The sequence below is a fragment of the Ochotona princeps genome, chromosome 14 (genome assembly GCF_030435755.1).
Source record: "Ochotona princeps isolate mOchPri1 chromosome 14, mOchPri1.hap1, whole genome shotgun sequence".
NCBI classification, from domain to species: Eukaryota; Metazoa; Chordata; class Mammalia; order Lagomorpha; family Ochotonidae; genus Ochotona; species Ochotona princeps.
In genome coordinates, this window is record NC_080845.1 from 11,581,507 (window position 1) to 11,596,218 (window position 14,712).

Genomic DNA, 14,712 nt, shown 5'->3' on the forward strand with positions numbered 1-14,712 from the left:
TTCTTCGTGGTAGCTTTGCCATAATGTTGATAGATCAGAATGTTTTCTAGTAAATATTCATTCCTCTCCTTTTTTCCCTTGGGATAGGACATGCTGTTTTCTCTCCATTCTATGTTTGCTATGTGCATTGAGCTTACCAGTGGAAGGTGAGGCTTTGAAGGGCTGTGCAGTGGTGTGTTCGCTTGAATATCCGTGAATCATTTTGAGAAGAGCAGATCTGGATGATTGCTAATCCAAGAAGCATGCTGGTGCATGAGTCTTCAACAGGCACTGAACAAAACTCTGGAATGTCAGTGGGGAAAAAACAGCTGTCGCAAGTCTATGAGTTTGGAAGTAGTTTGTTATGCAGCAGACTTGTGGCATAACTCACCAACACAATCCTTAAAGTAATTCATTGCTACATTTAGGTCTCTGATGTGGAAATTTCTTGTAGTGTGATGTCCATCTCCTCAATCATAATGTCTGCACATGTAAAATGTAATTCCTAAAAAGTATGTATATTGACTCTAGTTCCTGCTCATCTACTTACCAGCCTGAGGGAATCATATACTTTCTCATGTTTCAGTTTTTTTTTTCTGGTGTAAAATGAGACTAATAATGCCTGTCTTTATAGACTCATATTGTTTTTGTAAAATCTTGGCATATAAAAATGTACTTGACAAATGCTTCCAAAACACATGTTTACTTACGTAATTTCTACAGTCCTCTGACATACGTTTTATTGTTATTCACCATTCTCAAATAGGGAAACAGCCTAGGAGCAATAAATTTACTTGTCTTGGAGTTAAACAGCCATATGGCTTCCTGGTCAGAAGTATGTCAGAGGCCTAAAAAACTGAGTTTTTTTCTTTCTATCCCAGCATCTTCCCAAGTGTGAGATCCAGAGTGCACGCTCCAGGAGGTGATTTGAATGGGACAAGACACGAAAGACACTGAATCATATTGTGAAAAAGTCATTTCCTTCTCAATTATCTTTAAATGTCAAGGGAAAAATATCTTGGTTGGGTGCTAACATCTTTAACACTTGTAACACTTGCTAATCTCCCTACTTCCCCAATCTTTTTTAATAACAAAGACAGAGAAGGTTTCAGGCACAGAGCCACTGATCAGTAAGAGCATCTTGTTAGAATCTCATTAACAGTGGTTATGTTTGCAGCATTATTATTGTTCCATTGTCTTTTCTTTAAAACATGTATTTATGGTTTCCCATTTGCTATAGTAATTTAAAGTTCATCAGCAATACATATTTATTTAAAGAAAAAAGGATTGATATAAGAGAAAAGATGCAAGTAGATGAATAGTATAAATAGTCTATGAGAGCCAAATTCATGAGGATGGAAGCTGAATGATCGTGGATCACAAAACACCGTTTTATGACAGAGTTCCGCATGTTATTTGTGTCCATATGGCTCTTTTGTCTCTCTCCAACCTGTATTCCAGTCCTCAAATAACTCACAAGGAGTTAACTGAGAGCAAAAGGAAGAGTAGCTAAAATCATTTCAGACATAAACACTAAACTTTTTGAGATCATGCCACCCAGTAAAATGTATGCTGACCTGGGCAGAACCAATTCTGAGTTCTACTCTGACATCCACTACGGGTTAGCTCTGTGACAGTGAGAAAAAAAAAATTTACTCCAGTTTTCTGGGTCCCAGTAGCATTATTTATAAAGTAAGGACTTTTAACTAGATGATCTCTAATTCAAAGATGTATGAATATTTTCAATATTATTTTTATTAAACGAATCACTTTACCATTGAGAATTTCAAATGTTTTTGTAATAAGCCTCCAGAATCAAGGGCAACCATATATTTGCAATAGGAAGTTCATTAGCATATTTTGATAGTTTTTGATCATTTTTGCATGTATTAAAATGAAACATTTGGTGAAAATTAAACATTATATGTAAATTAGTGCAACAAACCTACTTTTTGAATAATAATTCATTATCTCTCTTATAATATATGTGAGTTCCTTCTTTTTTCCCCAGTACACCACAGCTATTAAGTCAGCATATTGGAAATTTATCAAGAAAGTATAACAGAATCCTGTCCTTCATTTGCATAAATCCCAGAATTCCACCTGTCTACAATTTCAAGCTATTAATAGATAAGACTGTCACTAGTTGTTCATTTGTAATGCTGTCTTTGGAACTGAACATTTAGGAACCTAATGAACATATTTTAGGAATTGTACCTTTTATTTTCAGAAGGAGGAAAATATATTTGTGCAATGCAATAAGATTTCATATTGGAAAGGTACAACTAGCAGAGATGTTAGATTTTTTCTCTTGTGTAATTCTTTTTTTTTCAAATATAGAATCCTATAATTATGATATTAAGGTGGAAGATTTAAGCTAAGCATCTTCTATTGCTGTCATAGGTGATGAAATCTGGATATAGAGAGACCTGGCAGCTTGTTCATAGTTACACAGTTAATGGCCGTGTTTGGACTATACTCCCGATCTCTTGATTTCTTGTTCAATGTGTTCTCTATTTCTGCATGTTGCTATGCAAGATGTAGAGGCTATAGATGTGTCTTCGAACTACCACTGTGTATTTAAATTTATCAGCAAGGTTAATTCTGAAAAAAATGAAGTTGGCTAATTTCTCCCCAGTATCTTCACCCTAACTATGCCCTAATTTCTTTCTGTACTCTCCTCAGCTTTCTCTCTCTGCTCCCAAGAAAAACAGCACATCTTACCCTGGCCACTGTAGGTGTAAGTAAGCTGTGCTACACTGTGGTGTAGTTTTCCTGGAATTTTAATTCAGATACATCTTGTTTATTGCTGTCAATTGTGTATCGCTTGAGATGTAAGGCTGTGCCCTTCCCAGGGTTCCATGCTGCATGATAATCTAGTCTTGAGGCAGATTGTAGAATGACTAAAAGCAAATTAATGCCTAAATGCTTAAAGTTGATGATTAACAGCAAAATGATCAAGTCTACTGATTTTTCAAAGCTGAGTGATTTGTCTGAAATCACACAGAGAGCTGAAGATGGGATCGTCATGCAATATATACAACCGTTGGCTAGTAATAATATAAAGCAAGTTGCATAAAACAGAGATAGGTGTGTTGCAGGCATGTTGGTGACCTTAAGGTAACTTTATGGTTAACTATTCCTAATCTGTTTCACTAAAATAATGAGTGTCAACTCATAAGATTGTGTTTATTTTTTTTTAATCTAGAAGGATTGACACATTAACAAGCTCTTGGGAAATTCACGGTTGTAATTTCCCTAGCAGTATGAATGACAGCTAACTGAGACAATGAGGAGTTTGGATATCCAGATGGTTTGGCAGAAGTGAAGACTCTCTAGACCTGGAACTACTCGAAGACAGGTGAACAGTAGCTGTCACTATTTCTAAATCAGCCAGCACACATGGAGAAACTGAACCATGCAGTAGTGACAGACAAAGCATTGCTTCAGAGTCAGACTTGGGTTTGACTCCTCACTCTACCCTGAACTATAGGACAAGTTAATTTGCTTTTCTGAACTTATTCTAATTTCTGCCATAATGATACTTACAGTTACTCCATAGAATTGTTGTTAGTATTAAATCCAAAGTGAAGGGCCCGGTGGCGTGGCCTAGTGGCTAAAGTCCTCGCCTAGAACGCGCCGGGATCCCATATGGGCGCCGGTTCTAATCCCAGCAGCTCCACTTCCCATCCAGCTCCCTGCTTGTGGCCTGGGAAAGCAGTTGAGGAGGGCCCAAAGCTTTGGGAACCTGCACCCGTGTGGGAGACCTGGAAGAGGTTCCTGGTTCCCAGCATCGGATCGGCGTGCATCAGCCCGTTGCGGCTCACTTGGGGAGTGAAACATCGGACGGAAGATCTTCCTCTCTCTCTCTCCTCCTCTCTCTGTGTATCTGACTTTGTAATAAAAATAAATCTTTAAAAAAAAATCCAAACTGAAAAATACGTAAAATGCTTTAAGAAAGTACCTTTTGTATGGTAAGTGATCAATAAAAATAGCCATTTGTAATAGCAACGACATTCATAATTACAGCATTTGGCATCTAATCACATAATTATAACTTGCTTTATACTATAATAATTTTTAATAAGCTTGTCCTCTTGGAACTGTAAGATCCTTGAGGGGAAATGCACACAAAACTATACTGCAGATATGAAAATTGAGACTCAGGAAGAGTAATAGTTCAGACACCAACTACCATTGGCACAAAATTCTAAAATCTGAACAGTTTCAATTGATGGGAATGGTTTTGCATATTAAAATGTTTACTACTGTCTTGTTCATCAAATAATTGTGATCAATTTCCAAATATTTAATATGACAAACTAACTCTTCGGTAACAGACCTCTTACATATTTCTTCTGATACTTCAATCTACTTCTCAATATAAAGAGTTTTAGTTTGCATGATCTTAACATTCTCTTACAATATCATCATTTTATTATGTGTGTGTGTGTACTGCCATATCCTTCTCTGCCTTGCAAAATCCAACACTGAAGACTCAATGGTGAAATTTTCTCCAGTAATAACAGAAAAATGGAAATTATAGTCATGATTATAATCTAGGGAGCTCTTTTCTGTGCCAGTCAACCTGTACCGAATAATTATTCCAGGTTCTGTTACTCTTTCCATTACAGTGTTTGCCTTATTTATTGTAAATCTTACAAATCTCCATCTACTTGTCATTCTCAGATTAGACGTTGTGTCCTCAGGGTTGACATCCTATTACATCATTTTTGCCATTGTAGAGGACATGTCATTGTAGATTCTCAATCCCTAACTACTTAAGTGATGAAAAGCAAGGATAGGCTTGTAATGATTAAGCATGGAATGAAGATACTATACTAACTAGAAGATGCATCTGTTAATTGGAAATTGAAACCATGACTGTTAATATCCTTCTAATATAAAGGTGTTTCGAGCTGGTTAACAGTGCAGACAAATACAGCCCCTCCTAGAGGAAGTTTGAAGTAAAAATAAAAAGCAAATACATCCAAGATGCTTGAGATCCAAGACATCCCTATCCAAGAAAGGACAGACTGAGGTTCACTTACATGAACACATCTGGAGCTATTCTTCCCCCTTTCATTGGCAGAATCTCTATGGCTTCTCAGTAGAATGTTCATGAGGGTATCTATAAATAATCAACCAAATGTAATGCCACCCTCTTGCTAGGTTAAAAATAGACATTGGATTATCTCCAGGGAGGCTGGGACAAGTGGTTCCCAACTCAAAGAAATTGTTACACATTCTATTTGCTGCATGAATATGTACAGTGGATGTTTCCTTCCATAAGGACACCAAAATAGCAATTAACTCAAGGCTAATGTTATAACTGCTACTGTTTCCCCTGCTTAATGTCTCCCCATCTGGATCTCAACACAGATGTGGATGTGTCTAAATGTGTATGTCAAATGACAACTCTCTCCACACCTGTTCTAAGTATACCTGCTTGCTGTTTAATGTCTCTGCTTTCTTTTGATACTGAAAAGTACTGCAGTAGTTACATACACCTGATCTTTTAAAATTTTATAACTTGCATCTCAGTAGAATGATGGAAATGACTGACCTTGGACCAGTAAAATCTGGGATGAGTCATTACTTCAATGTACTAGCTGTGTAATTTTGACCAAGTCTACCACCTTTTCCTGTGTTTCGACAGTTTCTACGCTTATAAGATGGAGAGAATATCATTCATTTGGTAATGACTGTAAAGACATGTGGGCTATCTGACATGTGGAGTGTATGTACAATGAGTTATCTTCCTACCTTCCAGTCCTATTTACAGATTTCTCAAAAATCGTCTCAGAGATATCAGATGAAGTTGGAGTTCAGCCTGGACTGGTTTATGAATATGTCTGCTGGCCTCAGAACCAGTACTTTTTAAAGTTTTGCATATTTATTTGAAAGGCAGAGGAAAACAGAAAGAGAGAGAGAGAAAGAGAGAGAGAGAGAGAGAGAGAGAGAGAGAGAGAGAGAGAGATCTTCCGTCTGCTGGATCAGTCTCTTAAATGGCCACTATGGCTGGAGGTAGGTGAATCTGAAGCCAGGAGCCAGGTGTTTCCTTTGGTTCTTCCACACTGTTTCAGAGAGTCCAATCACTTGGACTATTATCTACTGCCTTCCAAGGCACATTGGCAGGAAGCTGGATTGGAAGTGGAGCAGCTGGACTTGAAATGGGGTCCATATATGATGCTAACATTGCAGGCAATGGTTTTATGCATAATATTACAGCACCAGCCTCCAGAACACTGGTTTTCCAACATCATCTATCCTCTTAAGTATGCATGTATTAATATTTTAGAGTACTTACATAGCAAAAATTTTGAAGATATGTAAATGAAACAATATTTCCTTTTCTAAAATAATAAAAGGTAACATCAAGTTGTCATAGGCCATAGCTAACATAAGCCATCATTTGTAAATTTTTTTCATACTATACTAATTTTTAGATACTAATTTAAATGTTTTACAAACTCTAGTATATTAATCTTCTCCAAAACATGTGATTTTTTGATGCAATTATTTTCTCATTTTTATCACAAGGAAAATTGAAGTATAAGGAGGTTGCATGATTAGTATGTATTCCTACAATTAGTTAGTAGTTGTTATAAAATTTGGCTCCATGAAATGTTTTTAATTTGGTGTCATATAGTGTTTCCCTAAAACTGCATTGTTAACCACTAAATCACATCATTTCTTGATGCAGATATAAAACTAATGATTGCAACATGATTATTTGAGGAAGTTAAGCACTGGAGGAAGTCCACATTATACAATTCTGGCATCAAATGGGAGTCAGGGAAGGCTTCCCAGAGGAGTTGATTTTTTAAAATGATTAACTTTTAAATGATACATGATATTGATAAAGGTAGAAGTGAAATTTCAGTAGAATTAAATGGAACTATGTTTAAGACTCAGTGTGAATGACAATAACACAAAGAAGAAGAAATCAACCTTAGTTTTAGCAATACCTTTCAGCTTTCAAAGCAATTACATGCATGTGCTTTGCTTGAGCTGCACAGCAACACCTTTGAGATTACAGCAGGCATGATCTTGAATTTTAATCTTACAAATAAGGAAATCTAAGCGCAGAAAGATAGCAAGTTTGATCAAATATGATAAGGAAGGTTATGGAAGAACTGAGTGTAATAAAAGGTAGTTCTTTTAGTCAGGACAATTCCTGTCCTTCACTTTCTCTCTCTCTCTCTCTCTCTCTCTCTCTCTCTCTCTCTCTCTCTCTCTCTCTCTCTCTCTCTCTCATTTAGCCAAAAAAGGAAGGAAGCTTCAATAACTTAGACAAAAGGAGAATTGCTCTGCCCCTTTAGACTAACTCCTTAAACATCAGATGTTGTGTTAGGATTTTGTATTATTCTTAATCTCACTCAGATCTCAATGAAATCCTCCAACAAGAACGTGTGGGGGCAGAGATGCCATACTGTCAGCTAAAGCGAGAGGCATTTTCTGCCAAAAGAGTGAGGCTGTGTGGAATGATGGACTGGTACTTTTGCCCTGGGAAAAAGATTTACCAACTCTAGAGTAGGTGTGAGCAAAAAGAGGACACAGATAAGCCCATCATTTTTCAAATAAAATGTGCTTTGGATCATACAGGGGTTCTGCTCTATATGACAAGAAAATGATAACATTATCTTTAGGAAGCTTTTCTTAAAGACAGCCACAACGCTCTGATCATCCAACACATAAACCTGCACGGCCTCTGGCAGCATCTCAATTTAAGGACATCTTCCAGATTGGATGAGTCAGCAATGAAATGCAGCCCTAAATAGACTGAACTCTATGTGAGATGGAAAGTATAAAGAGCTTTAGATAACATTATCATGCTGTGGTTCTCAACATGTCTGGACACTTATTTTCTCAAGGACCCACTGTAAAATATTCTCTTAAAAACTGTATGTGGCCACATACCTGGAAAACTTTCAATTCCTTTTTGATGATCACCCTGAGGTCCAAGTCTTAGTACCCCATTGATATAAAAGTCAAACTGTTATGTTTTTAACATTGCTTAGTTAAATTGAGGGGCACTAGCTCTTCAGTTCCATATGCAAATACTGTGTCTTATTCTTTGTTGTGTCTCCAGTGACTATAAACCTAGTAGGCATTCAAACTATTTTGGCTAAATTGAATTTGCCTATGATATGTTTAAGTGATGGACCAATTTTGTTACAAATCACCTCAAAATATAAAGGCTTGAACAACAAGAATTTATTTAACCTAAGATTCTTCAGGTTAGCAGTTTAAGCTGAGCTCATTGGCTAGCACTTTTGGTTTCAGCTGGTCTTATGTATGGGTTTTGGTCATCTTGGAGATAACCATGAGTCTTTTTGGTTACATTAGCTTGCCTTTCTAACAGCATTTGGACTTTGGCTGAGGCAGCTGTGTTGGCTCATTTTTAGCCCATGTTTGATCATACTCCAACAGAGCGACAGGGGCTGGCCTACAGGAAGAGATAGGGAGAATCATGCCCTATCATGTCTAATTTTTAGATCCTGGGAGACTTTCTGTGTTTTCTGGAAGTCTATTTTACTCTATCCTTAAGGAAACATAGTGCTTATTGGCCCTTATTACTTCTCCAAATACATTGTATACTATGTCCTCTACCTTCAGCCAGATGGTAACTGAATCATTCATTCACACCAATATATCAATGGCTCAGGTCTTTAATGCTATACCTTGCAGTCAAAAGTATTTTCAAATGGAGATTAGTAAATTAAAAGAAGCTAGCAATGGAACTGACCACAGAACTGAAAGGAATTTAAGACCAGCAAAGGGACAGGAGTAGAGAGTGAAAAATCTGTGAGCCAAAGGTGGATTTTCAGCTGATAGCTGGCACTATATGTGAAGGTATCTTCCTCACCTCTCCACTCTTACTATCAAAATTGCCTTGATGAAACTGATGGGAAATAATTCAGTTTGGAATTCACGGAAGTCAGAAAGATGAAGAGAGTGTTGGAGTTTGGTGAATTGCTGTTAGTGTGACAACTATGTACAAAAAAAAAAAAAAAAACAGGAAATAGAGCAGGCCTTTTGATCACTTCTCATATCCAAGATGGGAATCCCCATAGCCCTTGTATTTTTCCCCTTTGTCTATTTCTTGATGATTTATTTAATTGGCCATCTTTCCCATAGAACGTTCTGTATAGGCAGATGCAGTATTTATACTACTTCATTCTCATACTCCAAGAATGTGTGTGAGACATCCACTATGCCATTGTTAGTCCAATTTGCTCATAACATTCTATGGATAACATTAGACATAAGAAGAAAAATAAATGACAGATCTAGGATATGACAGAGCAGGATGCAGTATTCATATTCATGCCTCCATTATTTCATAAAATCTATGGAATCTGTCACATCTGTGAGTCTTCTGATTTAATTTCAATGTCAGGCATTTTCGGGATGCTTATGATAGGTTTATCAAAATGCTAGCATATTTGACGTAGGTGGAAAAACAGTGATAATTATAATAATCACTATAACAGATATGTTGTTCTTTTCAACTCTTATTAACCTGGATTTTGCTTGAGAGCCTTCCAATTAGCTTCTTGTATCTGCACAGTTAACCTTTGCTGAGCTTTTCTCTTCAGGTCTCCCCCCAAGCTCTCAGCACTCACTTTTGCCCACAGAGCCTTGCAGGAATAGCTGGAATCCAACCTCCTGAACAGCTCCTGAGCATGGGATAATTGCAATATAATTAATGAATTAAAAAGAATGAAATGTTTTAAGTGCTTTCAATATTCCCTTTCCTATAATTATCTGCAGGAAACATGTTCATTAACAATCTTGTGCTGACAGCCCCCAGGCTCTAGATAAGCTAGCTCAGCTCCCAATAAAAAAAAAAAGGGTGAGGGATGACCTCTCTCTATCATGCCTCCAACCCCACTGGGGAGGCAAGAGACCAAAGCTGGGTCATGCCCAGGAAACTCGTGGCTAAAACAGACTCTCCTTTTCCTCTGCTCTCAGACCATCTTGGCTGGTTTCAAAGCCTAACATTCGCTCTGCCAGCTTTAGCCTAGGAGCCTAGGCCTATTTTTTTCTGTTGCTCAAGGAAACACAACACTAGTTGGCCCCATTTTAAGTACTTCATGTCTTACATGGTCATCCCTTTGCCTTCAACTAGGAAAGAGCTGAATCATAAATTCTCACAAATGTATTAATGACTCAGATTCTTTAATGTCATGTCTCACAATCGGCAGTGACATTATCTATTTTGAGAGGCAGGGCATTAAAGAGCTACAGAATGTATCTGACACAGATGCTTGGGATTTGATTTTATTTAACCAGTTTATGTATTTATTATTTGTATTAAATATTTATATTAAACAAATTATTGGTATCCTGCAGAAAATACAAAGTGTGTGTGCATTTTAAAACTCAAATTATTATATTAAACCCATGCTTATAAGGAACTATTTCAAGCTGTACCCCCCATGTCTTCTAGATGCACCTTCTCACTGACCACATCTCTTGAAACAACTGTGATTAAACAATGTAAGATGAAGGGTTCCTACCCTGGGCATTTGAGATCATCCCAGAGAAACAAATTCCACATGGTGGGAGGGGGTTCCTGTTAATATGGCAGGTTAATTTTGGAGTTAGAGTTCTATCCTAGAACTCTCCAGATGTTTAATTATGTATTAGAAATGTGAGTTTCTGGGTCTGGCATGATGGCTTAATGGTTAATCCTTATCTTGCAAACACCTGGATCCCATTTGGGCACAAGTTCATGTTCTGGCCCTTCGACTTCCTATCCAGCTCCCTGCTTATGGCTTGAGAAAGCAATAGAGGATGGACCAAAGCTCCAAAGCCTTGGAAACTCTATACCTAAGTGGGAGACCCGGAATAAGATTTTGCCTCATGCCTTTGGATCTGCTCAGCTCCAACTATTGTGGCCATCTGAGAGGTGAACCAGCAGATAAAAACTCTTTTTGTTTTTGCTCCTCCTTCTCTCCAAAAATATGACGTGCCTTTCCAATAAAAATAAATAAATCTTTAAAAGAGTGAGTTTCTGATATGTGTAAGGTACTAATTTGTACACAGTGTGGAATACATTAATGAATAACACAGGCTTGAAGTGCTATCAGTCTTGGCAATCTAAGGATAATGAAATCCTTCCTAGTTCCTTTGGCTGACATAGTCCACCCCAAAGTCTCCATATGCTCAGAAATTTGCTGTCAACACTTGGCTGGGATAGTTGATCAATTTGTTCTACTGTCCTTCCTCCGCTATGGTACTAGATGTCTTCTGCAGGCTCCAATGGACTGCCATATTCTCCATGCGCACCTGGGCACATTATCCACCGCCCTATCTTAGCTACTGAGGAGGCCCTATTCTGACATGTGCACTCCATGTTTAGACCACAACTCCTGCAAGTCTCCCTATAGGCTGGGTCCAGTGGTTCAGTTGTGACAACGATGCCCAAGGAAATTTTGTCTTAAGTGATCACAAACCTGACTTTTGTGTGCTTTCCTTTTTGGGATCCAGCTCAGTCCACCACCCATGTCAGCCTACATACACATTAGTAGTTGCAATTACTGGGTCAGCACTGTCTCCAGCCCCATCTCTTACATAAATCAATGGATGCAGCCCAACCCTGCTCACCACAGACCCAGCCCTCATGTACACCAGTGGGAACCACAGCCTAGTCAGAGAAACTCCCAATTACCTCACCAGGCAAACCCCCAGCCCTGGTTCCTGGGCATGACAGTATGTGCAGCAGACTGGTTCAGTCTCTCCCACATTCCATTCAGGTCTTATACACATCAATGGGCACTGAAGCCTTTTTGAACTCAATCGACCCCACTATCTAGCCCACACTCATGCTGGCAAGTGCCACTACCTGCTTAGCCAAGCCTGCCCCAAGCCTTGGTCTTCATGCTCACCAGTGGGAGCTGGTGCCCACACTTTCCCTACTGACCCACTCTCAGTCCCAATTCTTTTACTTTCCATGTGGTTCTGCAGTCTAACCTGACAGGACTTGTTCCCAGTTCTGTCACTTGCCAGCTGATGCTGCAGCAAAGCCCAACTAGCCTGCACTTACTCTGGCTCATTCATGCACCAATGGATACAGTTGGTTAGCCCAACTTGGCTCTCCCCCAACCCAGTTCACATACAAGCCAACAAGTGTTGTAGCCCTGCCTGGCCTTGTCTGCTTCCAGCCCCAGCTCTCCCACTCATCAGTGGGAGCAGCGACCCAGTAGGGTACTCCTGCATAGCCTCCCCACCCTACTTTCACCCCCACTCCAGGTCTCACATGTGTTGGTGGGTGCTGTGGTGCAGTCTGCAATGACCTACTTCACGTTGGCATTTGCCAGCAGGTGCAAACAAGTGGCAATTGCAGTTCTACAGCAGTCAGCCCACATGCTCCTTACAGAATCTTCTGCCAGATTTGATTCTTTCATGTGCTGGTTAGTGCCAAGGCCCAGTGTAACATTATCATCTCCTGTTCTGACTCTCACTGGAGGGTGCTGTAACCTAGCCCTGATAGGTAGGCCCCCAACCCTATCTTTAGTGTGCACCAGTGAGTGGTGGTTGACAGTGACCCATGCTAACTAACCCAGATCCGGGCTCCCCTGTGGGCTGATGTATTAGTCTTACCCATAAAGGTCCTCCGGTGCCCACCCCCTGCTTTAGTCTGCTCAGTCTCATCCCCATTGCTTAGCTGCAAATACAGTGGTCTTGCCCTGCAACATACTTCCTCAGTGGTCCCTTCCCCTACCTTGCCAAGGACCAAGAACATGAGGAAATCCCCAGGCTTGCTCTGCCTGCCACTGAATCCATCTCCCTGGTGACCTATGATCCCACGCCCCCAGACCCCCACGAGCATGTCTGACTACCCTGGGCACATCACAACAAAAGGCGGCCACATATCTTGATTTATTTTGACTCCAGTTGAAATGAGAATGTGTATGCTTACGGAATATGCTTCCACGATGACCAGAAAAGCTGAAGTTTCAGGGTGTTGTTTTCTTTGCTGTCTTAGCTCCGATTTCTTTCATGGATATAACCTCAGGAGACACAGGAGTCCCTCCCAGGCTTCACGCTTGTGTTCTAGACACTGAGCAATCTAACTGGGGAGACATGTTCTAGCTAAAGTGTTAAAGTGAAGTCCACAGGCCAGACACACATCTACTGATGTCTGCTGTAGCCCTGTATGGGATTCTGATATGTCCTCAGATTTGAACTGAATAATAGAGATTATCATATTGAGAAGTGAAGATGCATTGCAGGATGCAGCTCTGCTCCAGATTCAAAGATGGACTCTCAATAAATATATCTTGTCAATAGGATGTTGGCTTTCTGCCAGCGTCTGTACCTATTGTGTCATGACTCACTTAAATAGCAGAATGATGGACTTATGGCTGTTTCTGAAGTAGTATATTATTGTAATAGTATAGGGGAAAGCAGTGCTAGTAGTGGAATTTGGGAGGGGATGGGGAAACCCCAGCACCTAAGGAAGTGTATCATAAAATAAATTAATTTTTTAAAAAGGAAACACAAGCTATACCCAGAAGAATAAAGAAGGATGCTGTATAAGTAAAACAGTCTGGGTATGTCTCAGCTTGTGCCCTAATAAATCACCCCACTAAACAGACTGGGAATCTGTGACTCCACAAGATAAAAAGTCTCATGTCCAGCCACTTTAGGGCCCAATTCTGGACTCTTGAGATGTAGGACGCTGGCTTCCACCAGTGCACTGTGAAAGAACATGAAGGAAGACACTTTCTGCTTTGTACCTGGTTGTGTGCATTTCTTAAGGTACTTTTCCACGTAAGTAGCCAATGCCCTTCCCTCACAGTTGACTTTCCAAATGTGTTTCCTTTCCTTCCATGATGGGACTAAACCCCTGAGAAGTGATGGGGATGTATTAGGTATCATTTTCCATTTCTTCACTTCTCACATCTCAGAAAGCCTCCGCATGGCCAGAGGTTCGGCATGGCCAGATGATGTGGTTATCTGCAGCTGTTACTGACTCCAGGGCCTAGATATCCATATTTCACATTTGAAAATCATCTGTCAGTTGAGGCCAAGTAAAATGACCTTTGTAGAATGAACTAGACTGAAGTCAACAAGAATTTATTGAGCAGGGAGTATGTGGCCGGGATCGTCAGTCATGCCTGAGCTTATAAGGGAGGAGATAAGAGGGACACTTGCCCAAAGGAGATTCCACATCAGGGAGACAGAGGAGATGAACACAACTAAAACAAGGAAAGAATTTTATGTGCACTTTCTTCCTCCAGTCACGCTGTCGTGTGCCCCACATCTGAACACTCTGTGTATGCCTAGAGAGCTTTCCACTTTATGAATCTTGGTAAGAAACATTTTACATTGCACTATAGGAGCTGAAACAGTCAGACACAGGCTTTCTCAGTGACCCCAGGAATGAAGCATGGCTGGCCAATGAGATGTGCTTGAATGGAGCTAACAGTATACAGAAAATGATAAAAAAAAAAAAAAATCTGGGAAAAATTCATCATAGTGACAATAATGAAATTCACCTATGTTTCAGGGCACTAGTGACCAAGGAGTCAGAGGTAGCCCCAGAAATCTTGCTCTAGGGAATACAGATTGTGATGGCTATAGTGTCCAATGGTAAAACAATGGAGCCGGGAGGGCTATTATCCTCATAGTTACAATACTAGTTAAGATGTTCATCTCCCATATCAGTGTAACTTGGTTTGATACCTGGTTCTGGCTCTTAAATTCAGTGTCCTG